At 35.8% G+C, this 27354-nt stretch overlaps 1 non-coding gene across 1 annotated transcript; it reads left to right on the top strand.

Moving 5' to 3' along the window:
• The first annotated feature begins 11795 nt into the window (after positions 1 to 11795).
• Positions 11796 to 11903, top strand: LOC112799530 (small nucleolar RNA R71). The gene has a single exon (XR_003201105.1). It is a non-coding gene; the product is annotated as a small nucleolar RNA R71 (small nucleolar RNA).
• Positions 11904 to 27354: the final 15451 nt, after the last annotated feature.

Below are 27354 nucleotides of genomic sequence, written 5' to 3'. Positions count from 1 at the left end.
ACGCCAAGTTGTAACATGTTTTGGGTGTTCAACTCTTGTTCGTGACGTGTTTCTGGCGTTTGACTCTAGAATGCCGCATGGAACTGGCGTTGAGCGCCAGTTTACATCGTCTAATCTCGAACAAAGTATGGACTATTATATATTTCTGGAACGCTCTGGATGTCTACTTTCCAACGCCATTAAGATCGCGCCATTTGGAGTTCTGTAGCTCCAAAAAATCCGTTTCGAGTGCAGGGAGGTCAGATTCCAACAGCATCAGCAGTCCTTTGTCAGCCTCCTATCAAAGTTTTGCTCAGGTCCCTCAATTTCAGCCAGAAAATACCTGAAACCATAGAAAAACACAAAAACTCATAGTAAAGTCCAGAAATGTGAATTTAGCATAAAAACTAATGAAAACATCCCTAAAATTAACTAGATCATGCTAAAAACTACCTAAAAATAATGCCAAAAGAGTATAAATTATCCGCTCATCACAACACCAAACTTAAATTGTTGCTTGTCCCCAAAATATCAATGAATATTAATTCTAATTAGATGAGCGGGACTTGTAGCTTTTTGCTTCTGAACAGTTTTGGCATCTCATTTTTTCTTTGAAGTTTAGAATGATTGGCTTCTCTAGGAACTTAGAATTTTGGATAGTGTTATTGATTCTCCTAGTTAAGTATGTTGATTTTTGAACACAGCTACTTTTATGAGTCTTGGCCGTGGCCCTAAGCACTTTGTTTTCCAGTATTACCACCGGATACATAAATGCCACAGACACATGACTGGGTGAACCTTTTCAGATTGTGACTCAGCTTTGCTAGAGTCCCCAGTTAGAGGTGTCCAGAGCTCTTAAGCACACTCTTTTTGCTTTGGATCACGACTTTAACCACTCAATCTCAAGCTTTTCACTTGGACCTTCATGACACATGCACATGGTTAGGGACAGCTTGATTTAGCCGCTTAGGCCTGGATTTATTTCCTTGGGCCCTCCTATCCATTGATACTCAAAGCCTTGGATCCTTTTTACCCTTGCCTTTTGGTTTTAAGGGCTATTGGCTTTTTCTGCTTGCTTTTTCTTTTTCTTTCTATTTTTTTTCGCCAAATATTTTTTTATTTTTTTTCGCAAGCTTTTGCTTTTTTCACTGCTTTTTCTTGCTTCAAGAATCAATTTCATGATTTTTCAGATTATCAATAACATTTCTCTTTGTTCATCATTCTTTCAAGAGCCAACAATTTTAACATTCATAAACAACAAGATGAAATTTATGCACTGTTCAATCATTCATTCAGAAAACAAAAAGTATTGTCACCACATCAATATAATTAAAATAAATTCAAGGATAAATTCGAAACTCATGTACTTCTTGTTCTTTTGAATTAGAAACATTTTTCTTTTAAGAGTGGTGAAGGATTTATGGAATTTATTTATAGCCTTAAGACATAGTTACTAAACACTAATGATCATGAAGTAGAGACACAAATATAGATTGCATAATAAGCATAAAAACCAAAAAACAGAAAAAAAAAAGAACAAGGAATGAGTCCACCTTAGTGGTGTCTTCTTCTTGAAGGACCAATAATGTCCTTAAGCTCTTCTATGTCCCTTCCTTGCCTTTGTTGCTCCTCCCTCATTGCTCTTTTATCTTCTCTTAATTTCCTCTTTAGAGTCCTTTCAGGTTCAGGGTCAGCTTCAACAAGAATGCCTTTTTTTCCTTGTTCCTGCTCATATAGGGAAGAAGAGAACAAGAAAAGAAAGAGAAATCCTCTATGTCACAGTAAAGAGGTTCCTTATTGTTAGTAGAAGAAGAAAGCGAATAAAGAAAGGAAAATCCAAACAGAAGGGTAAGGATAGAGGCAGTGATTGGAGATGAAGAGAGGTGAAGAGAAGTGTTAGCAAAAATAAATAAATAGAAGAAGAGAAGAGAGAGAGAATTCGAAAATAATTTTGAAAAAGTAGTTAATGATTTTCGAAAATTAAAGATAAGATATAATTAAAATTAAAATTTAAAACAATTAAAAAGAATTTTTGAAAAAGAGATGAGATATTTTCAAAAATTAAAGAGGGAAAAGTAGTTAGGTGGTTTTGAAAAAGATAAAAAACAAACAAAAAGTCAAATAGTTAGTTGGAAAAGATATTAAAATCAAATTTGAAAAGATAAGAAGATAAGAAGTTAGAAAAGATATTTTAAAATCAAATTTTTTGAAAAAGATAAAATTTTGAAAAAGATATGATAAAAAGATAAGATAAGAAGATATGATAAAAAGATATGATAAAAAGATAAGATTCTTAAGAAAAAGATATTTTGAAAAAGATTTAATTTTAAAATTAAATTTGATTACTTGACTAATAAGAAACTAAAAGATAGGATTCTAGAATTTAAAGATTGAACCTTTCTTAACAAGAAAGTTACAAACTTCAAATTTTTGAATCAATCACATTAATTGTTAGTAAAGTTTCAATTTTTTTTTGAAAAAAAAAAAGATAAGAAAAAGATTTTGACAATAAATTTTTAAAATTTCAAAAATTATTGAAAAAATGAAAAAGATGTGATTTTTAAAAAATATTTTGAAAAGATAAGATTTTTAAAATTGAAAATTTGACTTGACTTATGAGTAACAACTATTTTAAAAATTTTTTGACTAAGTCAACTTAAATTTTCGAAAATTTGGAGAAAATTAAGGAAAAGATATCTTTTTGATTTTTTGAATTTTTAATGATGAGAGAGAAAAATACAATTATGACCCAAAACATGAAAATTTTGGATCAAAACACATGATGCATGCAAGAACACTATGAATGTCAAGATGAACACCAAGAACACTTTGAAGATCATGATGAACATCAAGAACATATTTTTTGAAAAATTTTTGATGCAAAGAAAACATGCAAGACACCAAACTTAGAAATTTTTAATGCTTGGAAAATATGAATGCAAAGATGCACATGAAAAATAACAAAAGACAAAATAAGAAATCATCAAGATCAAACAAGAAGTCTTACCAAGAACAACTTGAAGATCATGAAGAACACCATGAATGCATGAATTTTTCGAAAAAATGCAAGAACAATATGAATATGCAATTGACACCAAACTTAAAAATTAACTCAAGACTCAAACAAGAAACACAAAATATTTTTTGTTTTTATGATTTTATGATTTTTTTTGGTATTTTCTTTATTTATTTTCAAAAAAATAGGAAAAAAAAATTTTGAAAACAAAACAAAAAGAAAATTACCTAATCTGAGCAACAAGATGAACCGTTAGTTGTCCATTATCGAACAATCCCCGGCAACGGCGCCAAAAACTTGGTGGACGAAATTGTGATTCGTACTCTTTATTGTTGTATGGAATTAATTCCTCGATAATGGCTCCAAAAACTTGGTGCTCAATATCTTGGTGTCTAAAATTTAATTCACAACTTCGCACAACTAACCAACAAGTGCACTGGGTCGTCCAAGTAATACCTTACGTGAGTAAGGGTCAATCCCACTGAGATTGTTGGTATGAAGCAAGCTATGGTCATCTTGTAAATCCCAGTCAGGCGGATTTAACTAATTTAAGAGATTATTGGTTTAAATATGATTAATAAATAAATAGAAAATAAAGGTAAAGTTACTCATGAAATCCAATGGTGGGAATCTCGGATAGGTGCATGGAGGTGCTGTGTTCCTACTGAATCTCTGCTTTCCTGCTGCTTTCATCCAATCCTCCTTAATCCTTTCCATGGCAAGCTGTATGTAGGGCATCACCGTTGTCAATGGCTATATCCCATCCTCTCAGTGAAAATGGTCCAAATGCTCTGTCACAGCACGACTAATCATCTGTCGGTTCTCAATCAGGTTGGAATAGAATCCAGTAATTCTTTTGCGTCTGTCACTAACGCCCAGCCTTCAGGAGTTTGAAGCTCGTCACAGTCATTCAATCCCAGAATCCTACTCGGAATACCACAGACAAGGTTAGACTTTCCGGATTCCCATGAATGCCGCCATCAATTCTAGCTTATACCACGAAGATTCTGATCAAGGAATCCAAGAGATATGCGCCCGGTCTAAGGTAGAACAGAAGTGGTTGTCAGTCATGCGTGTTCATAGGTGAGAATGATGATGCGTGTCACGGATCATCACATTCATCAAGTTGAAGTGCAACGAATATCTTAGAATAGGAATAAAGAGAATTGAATAGAAAATAGTAGTAATTGCATTGAAACTCGAGGTACAGCAGAGCTCCACACCCTTAATCTATGTTGTGTAGAAACTCCACTGTTGAAAATACATAAGTGGTAAAGGTCCAGGCATGGCTGAATGGCCAGCCCCCATGAAGGTCTAAGGACTAGGCGTCCAGAGATAGCTAATGCACTAGTAAAAAGTCCTATTTATAATAAACTAGCTGCTAGGGTTTACAGAAGTAAGTAATTGATGCATAAATCCACTTCCGGGGCCCACTTGGTGTATGTTTGGGCTGAGCTTGAATGTTACACGAGCTGAGGCTTATCTTGGAGTTGAACGCCAAGTTGTAACGTGTTTTGGGCGTTCAACTCTGGTTCGTGACGTGTTTCTGGCGTTTGACTCCAGAATGCAGCATAGAACTGGCGTTGAGCGCCAGTTTACATCGTCTAATCTCGAACAAAGTATGGACTATTATATATTGATGGAAAGCTCTGGATGTCTACTTTCTAACGCCGTTGAGAGCGCGCCATTTGGAGTTCTGTAGCTCCAAAAAATCCGTTTCGAGTGTAGGGAGGTCAGATTCCAACACCATCAGCAGTCCTTTGTCAGCCTCCTATCAAAGTTTTGCTCAGGTCCCTCAATTTCAGCCAGAAAATAACTGAAACCACAGAAAAACACAAAAACTCATAGTAAAGTCCAGAAATGTGAATTTAGCATAAAAACTAATGAAAACATCCCTAAAAGTAACTAGATCATGCTAAAAACTACCTAAAAATAATGCCAAAAAGCGTATAAATTATCCGCTCATCAGCCTCCCACCACCGCTGCCTCACCCGCCAAGGCCCCAACCTTCTTTTCCTTTTCCCCCTCTTCTTTCCTTTCCCTCTCTTTCTCTCTTCTGCGTCTGCCTCCCACCCCCGCGAGCTCCCCACCGCCTCCAACGACCACTGCCCCACCGGCACACCGCCGTGCACCGCCCAGCACTGCCTCCCTTCTGCCCTCATTACTGCCCCATCTCATCCCTCTTTACGCACCAGGTTCCGCCATAGGCAATCCATCCCTACGACTCTTTCGTTCATTTTTCAATTTCTGTTCCGAATAGGCTAGGTAGAGATGCATGCTTGTAGTTGATTCTAGGTGGTTAGGTAGCTAGGATCTGGATAGTGGATTCAGTCCTGATAATTGCACCGTTTTTGTTATCTGTTACCTGTCTTGCAATTTTATTCTGGCTGTGTTATTCGTACTGTTCATCTGATATGTTCATGCTATTAAACTATTCTTTAATATTCCTATTATTTGTGACTATTTGCAGCATCTGTTAATCTCATTTGAACCGTTTTTCTTGATATCTGTTTTCCGGGAATGTTCAATTTTAGCCGAAATGCTGCCCAATTTTTTGCAAATTAATTTTGTCCTTTTACATTCAAATATTGGTTTTGGCATTTCTCATTTTTGTCTTGCTCTACGAATACCAAACCAATTCTTGAATGACCGGGCCAGCATTCTTATTATTTTTATTTTCCTGATCATTAATATAGACTCTTGATGATGTAATTCTACTCTTTACTACTTCTATATCTATGTAAATCATCATCCATACCCTGTTATCCATACTTGAATATGAGTTGCCTGTTGCTTCAATTTGTGTAATTCTTGTTACTTAGACACCAATCTTCATGCCACTTACTCTAACTTCCTTTTTACTAACTCACTGATTTTTAACTTTCTCACTTCCCATTTCTCTTTTTCAACTAATTTCACTCATGGCATGATTATTGTTTTTCTATTTAACAAGCTTTCCACTTCTAACATATTTTGGAATGCGATTTCTCATCTTAGCTTTTTAACTCCAAAACATTCCAAAAATATGCATCTACTTAAGTCATTTCATTTTTCTACTGTTCCTTTGCCACTTACTGCTTATCTTGTTATTTTCCTTCTTATTTTCCTGCTTTTACTCCTCAATTATATCTTAGATATTCTATTTTTCAGGATGTCTGACTCTCAAGGCAGGGAAAAGGACAAAGTTACCACTGGCAAATGGAAAAAAAATGAATCCTCCGGTTCTATCCTGGGCATTTTACATGATGATTCCTGGCAGGAGAAGAACTTTACCCCGCAGGAAAAGGCTGATCAGTTGGTACCTTCAGCTTACCCGATAAAATTTACAAACAAATACTGTAAGGTGAAATATCCAACCTTTGCCACCGGCAGGAACCTACACCTGAAAAAGACCCTCAAAATTCCAGAAGAACTTCAGCAATACACCTTAGATCAGATCAAACAGAGAGACTGGTTCTTCCTGGAGAGAAACCTAACTGAGGTCAATTCATCCTGGGTTTGAGAATTTTATAGTAATTACTTTCTCTCTTCCCTGGATGTAGTCCAGCTCAGAGGCAAACAGATTCTGGTTACTGAGGAAGCAATTGAAGAAATCCTCCATCTTCCACGTAAATCAGATCAGCCAGATGGTTATTAGAGAGCTGAGGAAGATATGAGATTTATGAGGTTTGATTGGAATGCAGTAAAGAAGGACGTCACCTTTGATCCTACTGTTCCTTGGGTTATGGGTACAAGCACATTGGTACCAAAGGGAATCAAGCTTATATATCTGAATGATGAGGCTCATCTTTGGCAATAGATTCTGAGCAACTATGTGATGCCGAGTACTCATGAGACAGAGGTGCCAGCTGCCATGATTACCCTCATCTGGTGTGTGATGACGGGTAAGGACCTTTATCTACCTCGCTTCATCCGGCATTAGATGGCCAGGGTCCATGTTAGAGGCACCCTCTCTTTTCCTTACCTGATTACTCAGTTGGGTCGCCGAGCTGAGGTACCTTGGGAGGCTGTTGATGAAAAGGCACCTGCCGTAGAGTGCCGAAAGATCATCCCTCACAGTCGGAAGTTCCTGGCTTTCGGCTAACGTCCTCCATTTCTCACTGACACTACTGAGGCCGCCACTTCTTCACTACCCCTTCTACCCCTACTGGCCCAGCACCACCCACTGCACCCCCACTTGCTCCTGAGCCCGTCTACCGTTTGGTGTGTCGCCTCTTTGACCGCCTAGATCAGATGGAGCACCATCACCAGCAGCAGATTGAGAGATCTGACCGCCGCACCAGGCAACTTTTTGAGAGGTCTGAGCGTTGCCACAAGTGACGCTATGAGCACCTCAAGCTGATGATCCGCTCTGGTGGTGACATTCCCTCTGAGCCCGATACGCCCTCTGACACTTCTGAGGAGGAGGTAAGCGATCATGAGGAAGCACCTACCCAGGCTGAGCAGGGAGGTTCCAGCCACACTGCACCACATCGTGAGGAGCACCACCAGCTACAGACTGCAGATCCGGAGATTCCTCTACGGACAGAGCCCCCACTTCAGCAGACCACTCCTCTGATCCTCACAGTGACTACAGACCCTCATCCTACCATCGAGACACCAGCAGCCCATCCTTCCGGAGATGACACTCTTTCACACCCATCTTGAGTGAGCATCGAGGACGATGCTATTATTTAAGTGTGGGGAGGTTGCCATCTCTGGCATATATTTAGTTTGGTGAACCACTACAAACTCTCTTCTTATTTTTTTCATTTTCTGTATTTTTGCATATTTTTATCTTTTTGCTTTTTATTGTACTTTTTGCATTATGCACTTTGAGCTATATGTATACTATCTTGGATATTTTAGCTTGAGTTGCACATTAGTTTACTAGTTATATTTTAAGTGGATTAATTAGTATAGTTTACCCTTTTTAGCATATGATAGTTGATTTGATTGAAAATAAAAAGGAAGTAAGCTAGAAACTTTAACAGAATAAAAACAATCCACACCTTGTATATATAGCATTACATGTTAGTTAGTTAACAACATTTCATCAAGGAGGAACACTGAAAGTTTAAAGCCATCCAATATATATTTTACATTGAGAATAATGGGAACTCTTAATTTCTACCTGCATGACATATATAAGTGATATATGATTTCTGAGTTAGAGAACACACAGCCTGTGAGTTTTGAGCTTAATTGTATGGTTACATCTAAACCATAATATTTTATTCCTGTGTGTTCCGCCCTTCTTATTTATTATGGTGTTCTTTACTTTGTTTTAATCTATATGTCCGATTATAGATCATAGATACATACCAAGAAAGTGATTGAGGCCATTGTTTGATTCTAGCTCACCACTCCGAAATTAGCCTACCTTTTACATCACCCTTGTTAGCCCCCTTGAGCCTTTTAATCCCCTTCTTCCTTATTACCACATTACTAGCCTTAAGCAGAAAAACAAAATAAAAATCCCAAGTTGAATCCTTGGTTAGCTTAAGATAGATTTTGTGTAAAATTTAAGTGTAGGGAACTTTATGGGAACATGGGATGATAGAAAAGTAGGAAATTAAATTAAACAAGTTATGTGAAAATAATTTGGGAAGCATGCTCATGTGAAGTCAAAATATATTAATTACCATGTGTAGAAAAAAAAAAGCGATGCACATGGAATACAAATAAATAGAAAAAAATCAGAATATGAGCATGTAATATAAAAATGGGAGAAATATGGGAAAATAGGTGAAGAAGCTTTGCTTTACAAAATATGTATGTTAGGTGAAGGATTCACTTAATTAGCTCACTTAGCCTTATACATATATCCTTACCTTTACCTTGGCCCCATTACAACCTTAACCAAAGACCTCATGATTTTTGTATGCCTATATTCTATAATTATTGATTGGATAGATGAAGAACAAAGTTATGGAAAACAAGAATAAAAAGAAGAATAGAGTGATTAACCCAATAAACACTGAGTGACTAGAGAGTAAACACAAAATCCAATAAGGATTCAATAGCTCATCACCATATATCTCTACTTCTATTATTAATTGTCTTGCAAGTTTGAAAAATATTTTATTTACCCATCTCAATTGTAAAAGTGCCTTAACATTATCTAAGGTTGGCTATGCATATATGATTCCTTGAGAATGTGAATTAATTTAACTACATGTAAAGTTTTATATATAGGTGGATAATAACTAGACTTGCATGACTTATTTAGGTAGATGCATTTAGAATAGATTGCATTGCATGAGATTCCACCACTTTACCTTACTCTTTATCTTGGATTTAGCATGAGGACATGCTATTGTTTAAGTGTGGGGAGGTTGATAAACCCATATTTTATGATATAATTTGTGCTGAATTTAAGTGTTTTATTCAATCCTTCACCCACTTATGCATGTGAAATTGCATGGTTTTACCTTCCCTTCCTTATTATGAGATGTATGTGAAAAAAATGTTTTCTGGGCTTTAAAAGTATTTTTTTAATTATCTTTTATTGCGATTCGATGCCGTGATTCGTGTCTTGAGTAATTTAAGATCTTCTAAGGCAGGAATGACTTAAAGGATGAAAAGGAAACATGTGAAAATGGAAGGAAAGCATAAAATGGAGTTTTTGAAGAAACTTGCAGCAACGCAATCGCATGGGCGACGCGGCCGCATGCCAGCGTGAAATGGCAATGACGCGATCGCATGATTGACGCGATCGCGCGCCACAAGTGAAACGCATATGACGCGGACGCATGACTGAAGTGACCGCATGACAAGGAAATCCACGATGCGACTGCGTGACCCACGCGGACGCGTGACAGAGGCCACGCACCAAATATTACAGAAAGCAATCCCAGCGATTTTTGAAGCCCTTTTTGGCCCAAATCCAAGTCCAGAAAGCACAGACCAGAGGTTATGAAGTGGAGGAATGCATCCGAAAGAAAAGGGAGCTACCCAATTAGTTACTTTTCATAGTTTAGATGTAGTTTTGGTGAGAGAGGTTCTCTCCTCTCTCTTAGGAATTAGAAATTAGGATTTTTTAGAAATTAAGGATTTAATTCAACTCTTCATATCAGGTTCAATATTCCTTTATTTTGACCTCTCTTCTACTTTGAGATACTTTAATGCTTTTATTTATGTTTGATTTATGTTGCCCAATTGGCTTATGAATATTTTCCATGTTAGATTTGACTGCTTTGAATGAATGTTATTTGAGGTATTCCAGATATTTATGATTTTAATTTAGCTTTCTACATTCTTGGCTTTGGTTAAGAAATCAATAACTCTTGAGTTATCAAACTCAACGTGATCGATAATCGCTATCTTTGCTAATTAGCTTGAACTTCTATAATCCCAATCTTTTTCTAGGAATTAACTAGGATTTGAAGATCAAACTAATTAGCCACTTGACCTTCCTTCGCACCAGCAGAGGTTAACTAAGTGGAATTAACATTCAATTTTCATCATCATTGATAAGGATAACTAGGATAGGACTTCTAATTTCTCATACCTTGCCAAGAGTTTATTTTACAGTCATTTATTTATTTTATTTGTCATTTATCATACTTGTTCCTCATTTTCAAAACCCCCAATTTACAAAACTCATAACCAATAATAAGAACACACCTCCCTGCAATTCCTTGAGAAGACGACCGAGGTTTAAATACTTCGGTTATCGATTTATTTAGGGGTTTGTTACTTGTGACAACCAAAACGTTTGTACGGAGGGATTTCTGTTGGTTCAGAATCTATAATTACAACGCGACTTTATAAAATTCTTTACTAGCAAAAATCCCGACTTGGCATTCAACTTCATGATGGCTCCTAGATATTGAGCAACTTGCTCTCCAGTTACATCTTCATCCTCTTCAAAGGAAGAATAGTCTTCAGAGCTCATAAATGGCAGAAGGAGATTTAATGGGATCTCTATGGTCTCTATATGACCTTCATATTCCTTTAGGTCCTCAATAGGGAACTCCTTCTTTCCTGAGAGACATCCCATGAGGTCTTCCTCATTGGGATTCACGTCCTCTCCTTCCTCTCTAGGTTCAGCAATGTTGATTATGTCAATGGCCTTGCACTCTCTTTTTGGATTCTCTTTAGTATTGCTTGGGAGAGTACTAGGAGGAGTTTCAGTGACTTTCTTACTCAGCTGGCCCACTTGTGCCTCCAAATTTCTGATAGAGGACCTTGTTTCACTCATGAAACTTAAAGTGGCCTTAGACAGATCAGAGACTGTGTTTGCTAAACTAGAGGTGCTCTGCTCAGAATTCTCTGTCTGTTGTTGAGAAGATGATGGAAAAGGTTTGCTGTTGCTGAGCTTGTTTCTTCCACCATTATTAAAGCCTTATTGAGGCTTTTGTTGATCCTTCCATGAGAAATTCGGATGATTTCTCCATGATGAATTATAGGTGTTTCCATAAGGTTCACCCATGTAATATACCTCTGCCATTGCAAGGTTCTCAGTATCATAAGCTTCTTCTTCAGAAGATGCCTCTTTAGTACTGTTGGATGCATTTTGCCATCCATTCAGACATTGAGAAATCATGTTGACTTGCTGAGTCAACATTTTGTTCTGAGCCAATATGGCATTCAGAGCATCAATTTCAAGAACTCCCTTCCTCTAAGGCGTCCCGTTACTCACAAAATTCCTCTCAGAAGTGTACATTAATTGGTTATTTGCAACCATGTCAATAAGTTCTTGAGCTTCTGCAGGCGTTTTCTTTAGGTGAATGGATCCATCTGCAAAATGGTCCAATGACATCTTAGAGAACTTAGATACACCATAATAGAATATATCCAAAATGGTCCACTCTGAAAGCATGTCAGAAGGACACCTTTTGGTCATCTGCTTGTATCTTTCCCAAGCTTCATAGAGGGATTCACCATCTTTTTGTTTGAAGGTCTGAACATCCACTCTAAGCTTGCTCAGCTTTTGAGGAGGAAAGAACTTAGCCAAGAAGGCTGCGACCAGCTTATCCCATGAGTCCAGGCTATTTTTAGGTTGTGAGTCCAACCATGTTTAGCCTTGTCTCTTAAAGCAAAAGGGAAAAGCATGAGCCTGTAGACTTCAGGATCTACTCCCTTAGTCTTAATAGTCTCACAGATCTACAAGAACTCAGTTAAAAACTGATAGAGATCTTCTGATAGAAGTCCATGGAACTTGCAGTTCTGTTGCATTAGAGCAACTAGTTGAGGTTTCAGCTCAAAATTGTTTGCTCCAATGGTAGGGATTGAGATGCTTCTTCCATAAAACTTGGAAGTAGGTGTAGTATAATCACCAATCATCCTTCTTGCATTATTATCTTCGGCTGCCATCTCCTCTTCTTCTTCGAAAATTTCTGTAAGGTTGTCTCTGGATTGTTGTAATTTAGCTTCTCTTAGTTTACCCTCCAGAGTCCTTTCAGGTTCAGGAACTGCTTCAACAAGAATGCTCTTGTCCTTGCTCCTGCTCATATGAAAAAGAAGGGAACAAAAAATAATAATAGGGATCCTCTTTACCATAGTAAAGAGATTCCTTTATGTTAGTAAAAGAAGAAAAGAAGAGAAGAAGGAAAAGGTAAGAATCCAAACACAAGGGAGAGGAGTAGGTTCGAATTCTTGAGATGAAGAGAAGTGTTAATGAATGAATAAATAAATAGAAAGAGATGAGAGAGGGAGAAATTCGAAAATAAATTTTGAAAAATAAGTTAGTGATTTTCAAAAATTAAAGGGAGAAATAAAATTAAAATTAAAATTTAAAATAATTAATTAATTAAAAAGAATTTTGAAAAGGGGTGAGGAATTTTCAAAAATTAGAAAGAGAAAAGTAGTTAGGTGGTTTTGAAAAAGATAAGAAACAAACAAAAAGTCAATTGGTTAGTTGAAAAAGATTTAAAAATAAATTTTGAAAAGATAAGAAGTTAGAAAAGATATTTTGAAATCAAATTTTTGAAAAAGACATGATTGAAAAAGAATTAATTAAAAAGATATGATGGAAAAGATATTTTGAAAAAGATTTGATTTTTAAAATTAAAATTGATTACTTGACTAACAAGAAACTAAAAGATATGACTCTAGAGTTTAAAGATTGAACCTTTCTTAACAATAAAGTAACAAACTTCAAATTTTTGAATCAATCACATTAATTGTTAGTGAAGTTTTTTAAAAAATCATGAAATAAAGATAAGAAAAAGATTTTAAAACTTAATTTTAAAGAACTTCAAAAATTAATAAAAAATTGAAAAAGATTTGATTTTTGAAAAAGTTTTGAAAAGATAAGATTTTTAAAATTGAAAATTTGACTTGACTTATAAGAAATAGCTAAGTTTTAAAAATTTTTGACTAAGTCAACTCAAATTTTAGAAATTTTGAGAAAAATAAGGAAAATATATTTTTTTATTTTTTGAATTTTTAATGAGGAGAGAGAAAAACATAAAAATGACCCAAAACATGAAAATTTTGGATCAAAACACATGATGCATGCAAGAACACTATGAATGTCAAGATGAACACCAAGAACACTTTGAAGATCAAGATGAACATCAAGACTTATTTTTGAAAAATTTTCAAGAAAAGAGAAACATGCAAGACACCAAACTTAGACATTTTCAATGCTTAGACTCTATGGATGCAAAAATGAACATGAAAAACAACAAAAGACACAAATCAAGAAAATATGAAGATCAAACAAGAAGACTTATCAAGAACAACTTGAAGATTATGAAGAACACATGCATGAATTTTCGAAAAAAATTTTAGAAAAATAAAAAGATGCAATTGATACCAAACTTAAAAATTGACTCTAGACTTAAACAAGAAACACAGAATATTTTTTATTTTTATGATTTTATAATTTTTTGGTATTTTTTTTCAAAAATTATTTTTAGAAAAACGAAAACAAAGAAAAAAATTTTGAAAAATTTTTGAAAACTTTTTAAAAAGAAAATAGAAGAAAATTACCTAATCTGAGCAACAAGATGAACTGTCAGTTGTCCAAACTCGAACAATCCCCGGCAACGGCGCCAAAAACTTGGTGCACTCAAATGTGAATCACACTTTGTCAAAACTTTGCACAACTAACCAGCAAGTGCACTGGGTCGTCCAAGTAATACCTTACATGAGTAAGTGTCGATCCCACGGAGATTGTTGGTATGAAGCAAGCTATGGTTATCTTCTAAATCTCAGTTAGGCGGATTCAAATAGTTGTAATAGATTTTGAAAGTAATAATAATTAAAGCACAAAATAGAGATAAAGACACTTATGTAGATCATTGGTGGGAATTTCAGATAAGCATAAGAAGATGCTGTGTTCTTTCTGAATCTCTGCTTTCCTGCTGCCTTCATCCAATCCTTCTTACTCCTTTCCATGGCAAGCTGTATGTAGGGCATCACCATTGTCAATGGCTACTTCCCATCCTCTCAGTGAAAATGGTCCAATGCTCTGTCACGGCACGGCTAATCATCTGTCGATTCTCGATCATGTCGGAATAGAATCCATTGATTCTTTTGCGTTTGTCATCACGCCCAACAATCGCGAGTTTAAAGCTCGTCACAGCCATTCAATCCTTGAATCCTACTCAGAATACCACAGACAAGGTTTAGACTTTTCGGATCCTAAGGAATGGCCGCCAAAGGATTCTAGCTTACACCACAAAGATTCTGATTAAGGAATCCAAGAGATACTCGCTCTTTCTAAAGTAGAACAGAAGTGGTTGTCAGTCACACATTCATAAGTGAGAATGATGATGAGTGTCACATATCATCACATTCATCATGTTGAAGTGCAACGAATATCTTAGAACAGGAATAAACTGAATTGAATAGAAAATAGTAGTAATTGCATTAAAACTCGAGGTACAGCAGAGCTCCACACCCTTAATCTATGGTGTGTGGAAAGTCCACCGTTGAAAATACATAAGTGATGGTCCAGGCATGGCCGAGAGGCCAGCCCCCATGAATGTCTAAAATCGCATACACTGATTAAAGATCAATCCAAAGACAAGACGCCTAATACAATAGTAAAATGTCCTATTTATACTAGACTAGTTACTAGGGTTTACAGAAATAAGTAATTGATATAGAAATCTACCTCTGGGGCCCACTTGGTGTGTGCTTGGGTTGAGCTTGAGCTTTACACGTGAAGAGGCTTCTTTTGGAGTTAAACGCCAATTTTTAACGTGTTTTTGGCGGTTAACTCTGGTTTGTGATGTGTTTCTGGCGTTTGACTCCAGGATGCAGCATGGAACTGGCGTTGAGCGCTAATTTGCGTTATCTAATCTCGAATAAAGTATGACTATTATATATTGATAGAAAGGTCTGGATGTTTACTTTCCAACACCATTGAGAGCGCACCATTTGGAGTTCTGTAGCTCCAGAAAATCATTTCGAGTGCAGGGAGATCAGAATCCAACAGCATCAGTAGTCCTTTGTCAGCCTTTTATCAGAGTTTTTCTCAGGTCCCTTAATTTTAGCCAAAAAATGCCTGAAATCACAGAAAAACACACAAACTCATAGTAAAGTCCAAAAATGTGAATTTGGCATAAAAACTAATGAAAACATCCCTAAAAGTAGCTAGATCCTACTGAAAACTACCTAAAAACAATGCCAAAAAGCGTATAAATTATCCGCTCATCACTCAGCTTTTGAGGAGGAAAGAACTTGGAGAAGAAGGCCGTGACCAGCTTATCCCAAGAGCCAGGCTATCTTTAGGTTGTGAGTCCAACCATGTTCTAGCTCTGTCTCTTACAGTAAAAGGGAAAAGCATGAGCCTGTAGACTTCAGGATCTACTCCATTAGTCTTAACAGTATCATAGATCTGCAGGAATTCAGTTAAAAACTTATAGGGATCTTCTGATGGAAGTCCATGGAACTTACAGTTTTGTTGCATCAGAGCAACTAGTTGAGGCTTCAGCTCAAAATTGTTTGCTCCAATGGCAGGGATTGAGATGCTTCTTCCATAAAAGTTGGAAGTAGGTGTAGTATAATCACCAAGCATCCTCCTTGCACCTCCACCATTGTTATTGGGTTCGGCCATATCTCTCTCTTTTTTGAGATTCTCTGTAAGGTTTTCCCTAGATTGTTGTGCTTTAGCTTTTCTTAGCTTCTTCTTCAGAGTCCTTTCAGGTTCAGGATCTGCTTCAACAAGTTTGTCCTTGTCCTTGCTCCTGCTCATATGAAAAAGAAGAGAACAGAAAAGAAGAGGAATCCTCTATGTCACAGTATAGAGATTCCTTTATGTGAGTAGAAGAAAAGAAGAATAAGAATGAAGAAGAGAAAAATTTGAACACAGAAGAGAAGAGAGGGTTTGAATTTTAAGATGAAGAAAAGAGTGTTAGTAATTAAATAAATAAATAGAAGAAGATGAGATAGAGAGTGATGAGCGGATAATTTATACGCTTTTTGGCTTTGTTTTTAGGTAATTTTTAGTATGATCTAACTACTTTTAGGGATGTTTTCATTAGTTTTTATGTTAAATTCACATTTCTTGACTTTACTATGAATTTGTGTGTTTTTCTATGATTTCAGGTATTTTCTGGCTGAAATTGAGGGACCTGAGCAAAACTCTAATAAGAAGGCTGACAAAGGACTGCTGATGTTGTTGGAATCTGACCTCCCTTCACTCGAAATGGATTTTCCGGAGCTGCTGAATTCCAAATGGCGCGCTCTCAACGGCGTTGAAAAGTAGACATCCAGAGATTTCCAGCAATATATAATAGTCTATATTTTATTGGAGATTTGATGACGTAAACTGGCGCTCAACGCCAGTTTCATGCTGCATTCTGGAGTCAAACGCCAGAAACACGTCACGAACCAGAGTTGAACGCCAGAAACACGTTACAACTTGGTGTTCAACTCCAATAAAAGCCTCTGCACGTGTAACATTCAAGCTCAGCCCAAGCACACACCAAGTGGGCCCCAGAAGTGGATTTCTGCATCAATTACTTACTTTTGTAAACCCTAAGTACCTAGTTTATTATAAATAGGACATTTTACTATTGTATTTTCATCCTGGATTGTATTTTTGATCCTGTGATCACATTTTGGGGGCTGGCCATTCAGCCATGCCGGACCTTCATCACTTATGTATTTTCAACAGTGGAGTTTCTACACACCATAGATTAAGGGTGTCGAGCTCTGGTGTACCTCGAGTTTTAATGCAAGTACTACTATTTTCTATTCAATTCGACTTATTCTTATTCTAAGATATTCGTTGCACTTCAACATGATGAATGAGATGATCCGTGATACTCATCATCATTCTCACTTATGAATGCGTGACTGACAACCACTTTCGTTCTACCTTAGACTAGGCGCATATCTCTTGGATTCCTTAAGCAGAATCTTCGTGGTATAAGCTAGAATTGATGGTGGCATTCATGGGAATCCGGAAAGTCTAACCTTGTCTGTGGTATTCTGAGTAGGATTCCGGGATTGAATGACTGTGACGAGCTTCAAACTCGCGATTGCTGGGCGTGATGACAAACGCAAAAGAATCAAGGGATTCTATTCCAACATGATCGACAACCGACAGATGATTAGTCATGTTGTGACAGTGCATTTGGACCATTTTCACTGAGAGGATGGAATGTAGCCATTGACAACGGTGATGCCCTACATACAGCTTGCCATGGAAAGGAGTGACAAAGATTGGATAAAAGCAGTAGGAAAGCAGAGATTCAGAAAGGACACAGCATCTCCATGCACCTATCTGAAATTCCCACTATTGAATTATATGAGTAACTATTTACTATTTTATTCCTTCGCGTATACTATAATTTCGCAATACAGTTGAATCTGACTGACTGGGATTTACAAGATGACCATAGCTTGCTTCATACCAACAATCTCTATGGGATCGACCCTTACTCACGTAAGGTATTACTTGGACGACCCAGTACACTTGCTGGTTAGTTGTGTGGAGTTGTGACAAAGTGTGATTCATGTTTAAGAGCACCAAGCCTTTGGAGCCATTGTTAATGATCACAATTTCGCCTACCAAGTTTTTGGCGCCATTGTCGGGGATTGTTCGAGTTTGGACAACTAACGGTTCATCTTGTTGCTCAAATTAGGCAATTTTCTTTTCAAAAAGTTTTCAAAAATCTTTCAAAAAATTTTTTTTTCTTTATTTTCGTTTTTCTAAAGAATATTTTCGAAAAATTTATTAAGAAAATACAAAAAAATCATAAAATCATAAAAATCAAAAATATTTTTTGTTTCTTGTTTGAGTCTTGAGTCAATTTTTAAGTTTGGTGTCAATTGCATGTTTTAAAAATTATTATGCATTTTTCGAAAAATTCATGCATTCATAGTGTTCTTCATGATCTTCAAGTTGTTCTTGGTAAATCTTCTTGTATAATCTTGATATTTTCTTGTTTTGTGTCTTTTATTATTTTTCATATGCATTTTTGCATTCATAGTATCCATGCATTAAAGAATTCTAAGTTTGGTGTCTTGCATGTTTTCTTTGCATCAAAATTTTTTCAAAAATATGTTCTTGATGTTCATCATGATCTTCAAAGTGTTCTTGGTGTTCATCTTGACATTCATAGTTTTCTTGAATGCATCATGAGTTTTGATTCATAATTTTCATGTTGTAAGTCATTTTTGTTGTTTTTCTCTCTCATCATTAAAAATTCAAAAATCAAAAAATATCTTTTCCTTATTTCTCTCCTAATTTTTGAAAATTTGAGTTTACTTAGTCAAAATTTTTTAAAATTAGTTGTTTCTCATATGTCAAGTCAAATTTTCAATTTTAAAAATCCTATCTTTTCAAAACTTTTTTTTCAAAAATCAAATCTTTTTCATTTTTATCTTATTAATTTCGAAAATTTTAAAATTATTTTGAACATCTTTTTCTTAATTTTATTTCAAATTTTTGAAATTACACTAACAATTAATGTGATTGATTCAAAAATTTGAAGTTTGTTGCTTTCTTGTTAAGAAAGGTTCAATCTTTAAATTCTAGAATCATATCTTTTAGTTTCTTGTTAGTTAAGTAATTAATTTTAATTTTAAAAAGTTAAATCATTTTCAACCATATCTTTTTATCATATCTTTTTCAAAATTTTATCTTTTTCAAAAATTTGATTTTAAAATATCTTATCTAACCTCTTATCTTCTTATCTTTTCAAATTTGATTTTAATATCTTTTTCAACTAACTAATTAACTTTTTGTTTGTTTCTTATCTTTTTCAAAACTACCTAACTACTTCTCCCTCTCTAATTTTTGAAAATATCTCATCCCTTTTTCAAAATTCTTTTTAAATTAATTGATTATTTTAAATTTTAATTTTAATTCTATCTCATTTTTAATTTTCGAAAATCACTAACTCCTTTTCAAAATTAATTTTCGAATTCTCTCTCTCATCTTCTTCTATTTATTTATTTATTTACTAACACTTCTCTTCATCTCTCTTCATCTCCAATCAGTTCCTCTATCCTTACCCTTGAGTTTGGATTATTCCTTCTTCTTAATCCTTATCCCCTTTCTTCTTCTACTAATAATAAGGATCCTCTTTACTGTGACATAGAGGATTCCTCTTCCTTTTCTTTTTCTCTTCTCTTTCATATGAGCAGGAACAAGGAAAAAGGCACTCTTGTTGAAGCTGATCCTGAACCTGAAAGGACTCTGAAGAAAAAACTAAGAGAAGATAAATTACAACAATCCAGAGGCAACCTTTCTGAAAATTTCGAACAAGAGAAGGAGATGGCAGCCGAACCCAACAACAATAATGCAAGGAGGATGCTTGGTGATTTTACTAAACCCAAGTCCAAGTTTGATGGAAGAAGCATCTCAATTCCTGCCATTAGAGCAAACAATTTTGAGCTGAAACCTCAATTAGTTGCTTTAATGCAATAGAACTGCAAGTTTCATGGACTTCCATCTGAAGATCCTTACCAGTTTTTAACTGAGTTCTTGCAGATTTGTGAAACTGTTAAGACGAATGGAGTAGATCCTGAAGTCTACAGGCTCATGCTTTTCCCTTTTGCTGTAAGAGACAGAGCTAGAACATGGTTGGATAATTTATGCGCTTTTTGGCTTTGTTTTTAGGTAATTTTTAGTATGATCTAACTACTTTTAGGGATGTTTTCATTAGTTTTTATGTTAAATTCACATTTCTAGACTTTACTATGAGTTTTTGTGTTTTTCTGTAATTTCAGGTATTTTCTGGCTGAAATTGAGGGAGCTGAGCAAATCTCTGATAAGAAGGATGACAAAGGACTGCTGATGCTGTTGGAATCTGACCTCCTTGCACTCAAAATGGATTTTCCGGAGCTATAGAACTCCAACTGGCACGCTCTTAATGGCGTTGGAAATTAGACATCCAGAGCTTTCCAACAATATATAATAGTCCATCCTTTATTTGAGATTTGATGACGTAAATTGGCGCTCAACGCCAGTTTCATGCTACATTCTAGAGTCAAACGCCAGAAACTCGTCATGAACCAGAGTTGAACGCCAGAAACACGTTACAACTTGGTGTTCAACTCCAATAAAAGCCTCTTCACGTGTAACATTCAAGCTCAGCCCAAGCACACACCAAGTGGGCCCCGGAAGTGGATTTCTGCATGAATTACTTACTTCTGTAAACCCTAAGTAGCTAGTTTATTATAAATAGGACATTTTACTATAGTATTTTCATCATGGATTGTATTTTTGATCCTGTGACCACGTTTTGGGGGCTGGCCATTCGGCCATTCCTGGACCTTCATCACTTATGTATTTTCAACGGTGGAGTTTCTACACACCATAGATTATGGGTGTGGAGCTCTGCTGTACCTCGAGTTTTAATGCAAGTACTACTATTTTCTATTCAATTCGACTTATTCTTATTCTAAGATATTCGTTGCACTTCAACATGATGAATGTGATGATCCATGATACTCATCATCATTCTCACCTATGAACGCGTGACTGACAACCACTTCCGTTCTACCTTAGACTGGGCGCATATCTCTTGGATTCCTTAAGCAGAATCTTCGTGGTATAAGCTAGAATTGATAGCGGCATTCATGGGAATCCGGAAAGTCTAACCTTGTCTATGATATTCCGAGTAGGATTCCGGGATTGAATGACTGTGACGAGCTTCAAACTCGCGATTGCTGGGCGTGATGACAAACGCAAAAGAATCAAGGGATTCTATTCCAACATGATCGAGAACCGACATATGATTAGCCGTGCTGTGACAGAGCATTTGGACTATTTTCATGAGAGGATGGGATGTAGCCATTGACAATGGTGATGCCCTACATATAGCTTGCCATGGAAAGGAGTGACAAAGATTGGATAAAAGCAGTAGGAAAGCAGAGATTCAGAAAGGACACAGCATCTCCATGCACCTATCTGAAATTCCCACTATTGAATTATATGAGTAACTATTTAATATTTTATTCCTTCGCGTATACTATAATTTCTTAATACAGTTGAATCCGCCTGACTGGGATTTACAAGATGACCATAGCTTGCTTCATACCAACAATCTCTGTGGGATCGACCCTTACTCACATAAGGTATTACTTGGACGACCGAGTACACTTGCTAGTTAGTTGTGCGGTGTTGTGACAAAGTGTGATTCATGTTTAAGAGCACCAAGTCTTTGGAGCCATTGTTGATGATCATAATTTTGCCTACCAGAGAGAAATTCGAAATTTTTTTTTGAAAAATAGTTAGTGATTTTTGAAATTTGAGAGGAGAAATACAATTAAAATTAAAATTTGAAACAATTAGTTAATTAAAAGAATTTTGAAAAAGAGGGAGGTAATTTTCGAAAATTAGAGAGAGAAAAGTAGTTAGGTGGTTTTGAAATAGTAAAACAAACAAAAAGTTAATTAGTTAGTTGGAAAAGATTTGAAATTCAATTTTGAAAAGATAGGAAGTTAGAAAAGATTTTTGAAATCAATTTTGAAGAAAGATATGATTTGAAAAAGATATGATTGAGATTTGTATGGAAAAGATTTGATTTTTAAAATTAAAATTGATTACTTGACTAACATGAAATTAAAAGATATGATTCTAGAATTTAAAGATTGAACCTTTCTTAACAAGAAAGTAACAAACCTCAAATTTTTTAATCAATCACATTAATTATTAGTAAAGTTTTCGAAAATTATGAAATAAAAATTAAGAAAAAGATTTTGAAAATCAATTTTAAAAAATTTCGAAACTAATAGAAAAAATGAAAAAGATTTGATTTTTTAAAAAAAGATTTTGAAAAGATAAGATTTTTAAAATTGAAATCTTGACTTGACTAACAAGAAACAACTAGTTTTAAAAATTTTTGACTAAGTCAACCCAAAGATTTCGAAATTTTGAGTAAAATAAGGAAAAGATATTTTTTTTATTTTTGAATTTTTAATGAGAAGAGAGAAAAACACAAATATGACCCAAAACATGAAAATTTTTGGATCAAAACCAATGATGCATGCAAGAACACTATGAATGTCAAGATGAACACCAAGAACACTTTGAAGATTAAGATGAACATCAAGACTTATTTTGGAAAAATTTTCAAGAAAAGAAAAACATGCAAGACACCAAACTTAGAAATTTTTCATGTTTGGACACTATGAATGCAAAAATGCATATGAAAAACAACAAAAAACACAAACAAGAAAATATGGAGATCAAACAAGAAGACTTACCAAGAACAACTTGAAGATAATGAAAAACACATGCATGAATTTTCGAAAAATGCAAAAGTTTTTTAAAACATGCAATTGACACCAAACTTAAAAATTGACACTAGACTCAAACAAGAAACACAAAATATTTTTGATTTTTATGATTTTATTAATAATTTTTTTTTTGAAAAACGAAAACAAAGAGAAATTTTTTTTTGAAAAATTTTTGAAAAATTTTTTAAAAGAAAATTACCTAATATGAGCAATAAGATGAACCGTCAGTTGTCCAAACTTGATCAATCCCCGGCAACAGCGCCAAAAACTTGGTGCACAAAATTGTGATCATTAACAATGGCGCCAAAGACTTGGAGCTCTCAAACGTGAATCACACTTTGTCACAACTTTGCACAACTAACCAACAAGTGCACTGGGTCATCCAAGTAATACTTTACATGAGTAAGGGTCGATCCCACAGAGATTGTTGGTATGAAGCAAGCTATGGTCATCTTGTAAATCTCAGTTAGGCGGATTCAAATGGTTTTAATGGTTTTCGAATATAAAGATAATTAAAGCATAAAATAGAGATAGAGATACTTATGTAAATCATTGGTGGGAATTTCAGAGAAGTGTAAGGAGATGCTTTGTCCCTTCTGAATCTCTGCTTTCCTACTTCTTTCCTCCAATCATTCTTACTCCTTTCTATGGCAAGCTGTATGTAGGGCGTCACCGCTGTCAATGGCTACTTCCCATCCTCTCAGTAAAAATGGTCCAAATGCTCTGTCACAGCACAGCTAATCATCTGTCGGTTCTCGATCAAGTCAGAATAGAATCCAGTGATTCTTTTGCATCTGTCACTACGCCCAACACTCGCGAGTTTGAAGCTCATCACAGTCATCCCTTCCCAGATCCTACTCGAAATACCACAGACAAGGTTTAGACTTTCCGAATCTCAGGAATGGCCGCCAATAATTCTAGCTTATACCACGAAGATTCTGATTAAGGAATCCAAGAGATACACACTCTTGCTCTCGCTTGTAGAAAGGAACTGGTTGTCAGTCACGCGTTCATAGGTGAGAATGATGATGAGTGTCACAGATCATCACATTCATCATGTTGAAGTGCAGCGAATATCTTAGAATAAGAATATGCATGAATTGAATAGAAGAATAATAGTAATTGCATTAACACTCGAGGAACAGCAGAGCTCCACACCTTAATCTATGGTGTGTAGAAAATCCACTGTTGAAAATACATAAGTGATGGTCCAGGCATGGCCGAATGGCCAGCCTCCCAAATAGCATGTGAATTCGAAAATAGGGAAAAGACTCCTAGTACAATAGTATAAAGTTCTATTTATACTAAACTAGCTACTAGGGTTTATAGAAATAAGTCTAAGTGCAGAATTCTACTTCCGGGTGATGTGTGGAAAACGATCAAACACAAAACTCACCGGCAAGTGTACCGGGTCGCATCAAGTAATAAAACTCACGGGAGTGAGGTCTATCCCACAGGGATTGAAGGATTGAGCAATTTTAGTTTAGTGGTTGATTTAGTCAAGCGAATCAAGTATTGGTTGAGTGATTTTGTATCCAATAATAAGTAAATAGCAGGAAATGTAAAAGGAGAGGGATGAATTGCAGAAATTAAAGAGAACTGAAAGTAAAGGTGCTAAATCTTAAAGAACAAGAAATTAAATGACTGAAACTTAAAGTGCGAGAAATGTAAATTGCGGTAACTTAAAGTGCAAGAAATATAAATTGCTTGAATGAAAAAGGAATTTAAGGACTGGGAATTCAGAAATTTAAGCAAGAGAAACTAAATTGCAACAATTATTAAAGCAAGATAAGAATCGAAATTGGCTAGATCTCAAACAGAAATGGAAATTTGAATGCAGCAGTGGTTCAGCCGAAGAACCATAAAAAAAATTAGATCTCAGGACTCCAGAGACTAGATAGCAGAGTCTAGATCTCAATTGCCTTCCTAAATCCAAGTTCACAAAGCAAGTAAAGAGAAATTGAAGATTGAAGCAATAAAGGAAATGAAATTTAACTCAATTATGAAGAAGGAAAATCAAAGAAATCTTAAATCGAGATTGAGACAGAAGTTCCTCAATTCTTCACACTCAAGACTCAAACAAAACCCAGTAAAAAAAACAAAAAAAATCAGAGGAAGAAGAAGTGAATTCTCTCCTCCAATTCTCAAGCTATTGCTGAAAAATAGAAAAATGGAAAGTGAGCTCTCAAGTTGACTAAGGATGAAAATTAAAATGAAATTCAGCTTCTTTTTTAATCCTAGCTAACACCTATTTATACACTTTCTGTTTTGGATCTAAGAATTTTGAGTGGGCTTTTTGATTTGGTGAAGAAGTGAATTAAGTTGGATTTTTGAGTGAAATTCAGCCCATGTTGCTCCCAGGAGGTTGCTCTGCTCTTGTGGAGGGCAGAGCAGGGAAGCCTTGCATGTGGATCCAACTAGCGTGCCAAATTTGGGAGGGGCATCAAGATGCTGCCCTGCCCTTGTGGAGAGCAGGGCAGTGTTGTCATGGTGCATCCAAGCTGCGCGCCCAAGCTCCCTTGCTGTGCGTCAATGTGTGTGCTGGCCGTGCCAAATTATGCACCATGCACCAAGGAATGTTGCTCTGCCCTCCACAAGGGCAGGGCAGCGCAAGCTTTTCGTGTTCTTGGGTGACGTCCCAAGATCGAAACCTGGCTGAAGGCATGCTGAGCTTTTTCTTCTTGGCACATGATTCACGCTTAAGGCTTGGCTTCCTAGAGATCTTGTGTTCGAAACTTGGTGGTAGCCTTTTAGCCAAGTGTGGCTCATTTTCCTTTATTGTTGCGCCACTCCCTTCCCTTCATATGCTTGGGTTCGAAACCCATGGTTGGCACTTGGAGAACAATTTCCTTGAATTTTTTCATGAGGAGCCCGAAATTGCTCTTGGGGAGGGCAAGGCAGAATTTTTCCTTCCCTTGTTTCTTGGCCTAGAATTGTGCTCCGCCCTCAAGGAGGGCAGGGCAGTGAAGCCTTGAATGCTTGGTTCATTGTTGTGCTCACTTGGAGGGCAGTGTGCTCTTGTGGAGGGCAGTGTGGCTTCCTCCTTCAATGCTGCGCCACACTCCTTCTTCTTTTTCCACACTATTTTCTTCCTTTGGCCACACTTCTTAAGCCACGCTTCCTTCTTTTCTTCTTTTCTTCACCTACAATTAGTCAAAACAACCAATCAAAGTATCACTAAATTCACAAGGTTTATAAATCAATAAAAATCAATTAAATTTAGCTTGAATCTCATGATTTAGCATCAATTAAAGGGTGGTTGATTGATTCAAATAAAACATGCAATTCCACTCTAAATTGCTTACTTATGGTGCAAGAAAGTGCATAAAAACTAGTGAAACAAGTGAAATTAGCTTGAGAAATGGGTATATGATGACTTTTCATCACAACACCAAACTTAAATCTTGCTTGTCCCCAAGCAAGCATCAAAATTAAGAGGAAATGAAATGAAAAAAAGAAAAGCATACATATTCTTAATAGGCATATAGTAGAACTTGGTTCGTGGAGTTTTTATGCAGACAATGATAACTTAGTTATTGTTTGTTGTTACATAATATACACTTTTCCTCAAAGGCTTACTAAACTTGTTGTTGTAAGGTTTACTTTTTACTTGCTCCCTTGCTAACTTTTCTTTTCTTATTTTGCTTAACAAGCTTATTATTCTTTGAAGGCTTGGTGTCAAATGTTGCAATAGCCTTTGGCTTTATTTTTTTCTCAACATTTCTTCACCACAAACACATGGCTCACTATTTCCTCCTAGGATCATTGATGCCCAGCACCCTCTTTGGATAACTAAATGTTCTGTAGCTAGGTTGCTCTTTATTGTGGATTTTCAATTGACCATCCCAAATCAGTTGATCTAAGTGGCCAGGTTTTGAAATACCCCTTAGAATTTACTTGTCCAAGCATATCCTAGTACAAGAACACCACAGGCATGTGTCCTAGGGTCCAAGCTATTGGTGCCCAGCCTTTATTCTTTGTTTTTCTTGCCACATTGGCTTTTTCTTCTTCCTTTTCTTTTTGTTTTATTTTATTCTCAAGGGATTTTTTTCTTTACTGATAGGAACCTTTATGACAGCAAGCTAGCTCACACTTCAATGAAAATGACATTATGCAACAATTATTTCATGAGTTATGCATTTAATCAAACACATATACCACCATTAACTTCCATTCTAACTTATGCAACATTGGGTATTTACTTTCTAATTCAAACATTTCTCTTTTATTCAAGCATATGGGAAACAAAACAAAATTTAAAGCTAAGTGATGAATGACAAGTATTATGCAGATCAGCATACTTAATCAAACAACTTCACTTGCAACTAGATGAACACTTTAGCAAGACATACAAGAATTCCTGAATTAAAACTTTTCACAACAACAAGGATCAAGTGTAAATACAACCTTTTAAGTTGCAGCTTTTCATTCTTCCTCCTGTTGCCTCCCTTTTGAGTCATAATGCAAATTGTCTTCAAATGTTGGCTAGTTTTCTGCATAATTCTCAAAAGTTGCTTGCATCTCAAGCCTTTAAATGAATGGTTAGTATGCATAAATTGAGTGTGTCTCTTGGATTTATTTTGGTGTGGGAACACCAAACTTAATTCCTTGCCATTACCTCTGATGCAACAAGTTAACCAATTATAGATTCTCTTAGCCTTGCCAAAGGTTATGTAACTATGAACTAGAAAATAGCTAAATGGTTAAATGATTTGTCTGAT

This window comes from Arachis hypogaea, chromosome 4, assembly GCF_003086295.3.
Source record: "Arachis hypogaea cultivar Tifrunner chromosome 4, arahy.Tifrunner.gnm2.J5K5, whole genome shotgun sequence".
Lineage (NCBI taxonomy): Eukaryota > Viridiplantae > Streptophyta > Magnoliopsida > Fabales > Fabaceae > Arachis > Arachis hypogaea.
The sequence above is the reverse complement of the archived record's forward strand: the minus strand, read 5'-3'. Positions and strand labels throughout refer to the sequence as shown.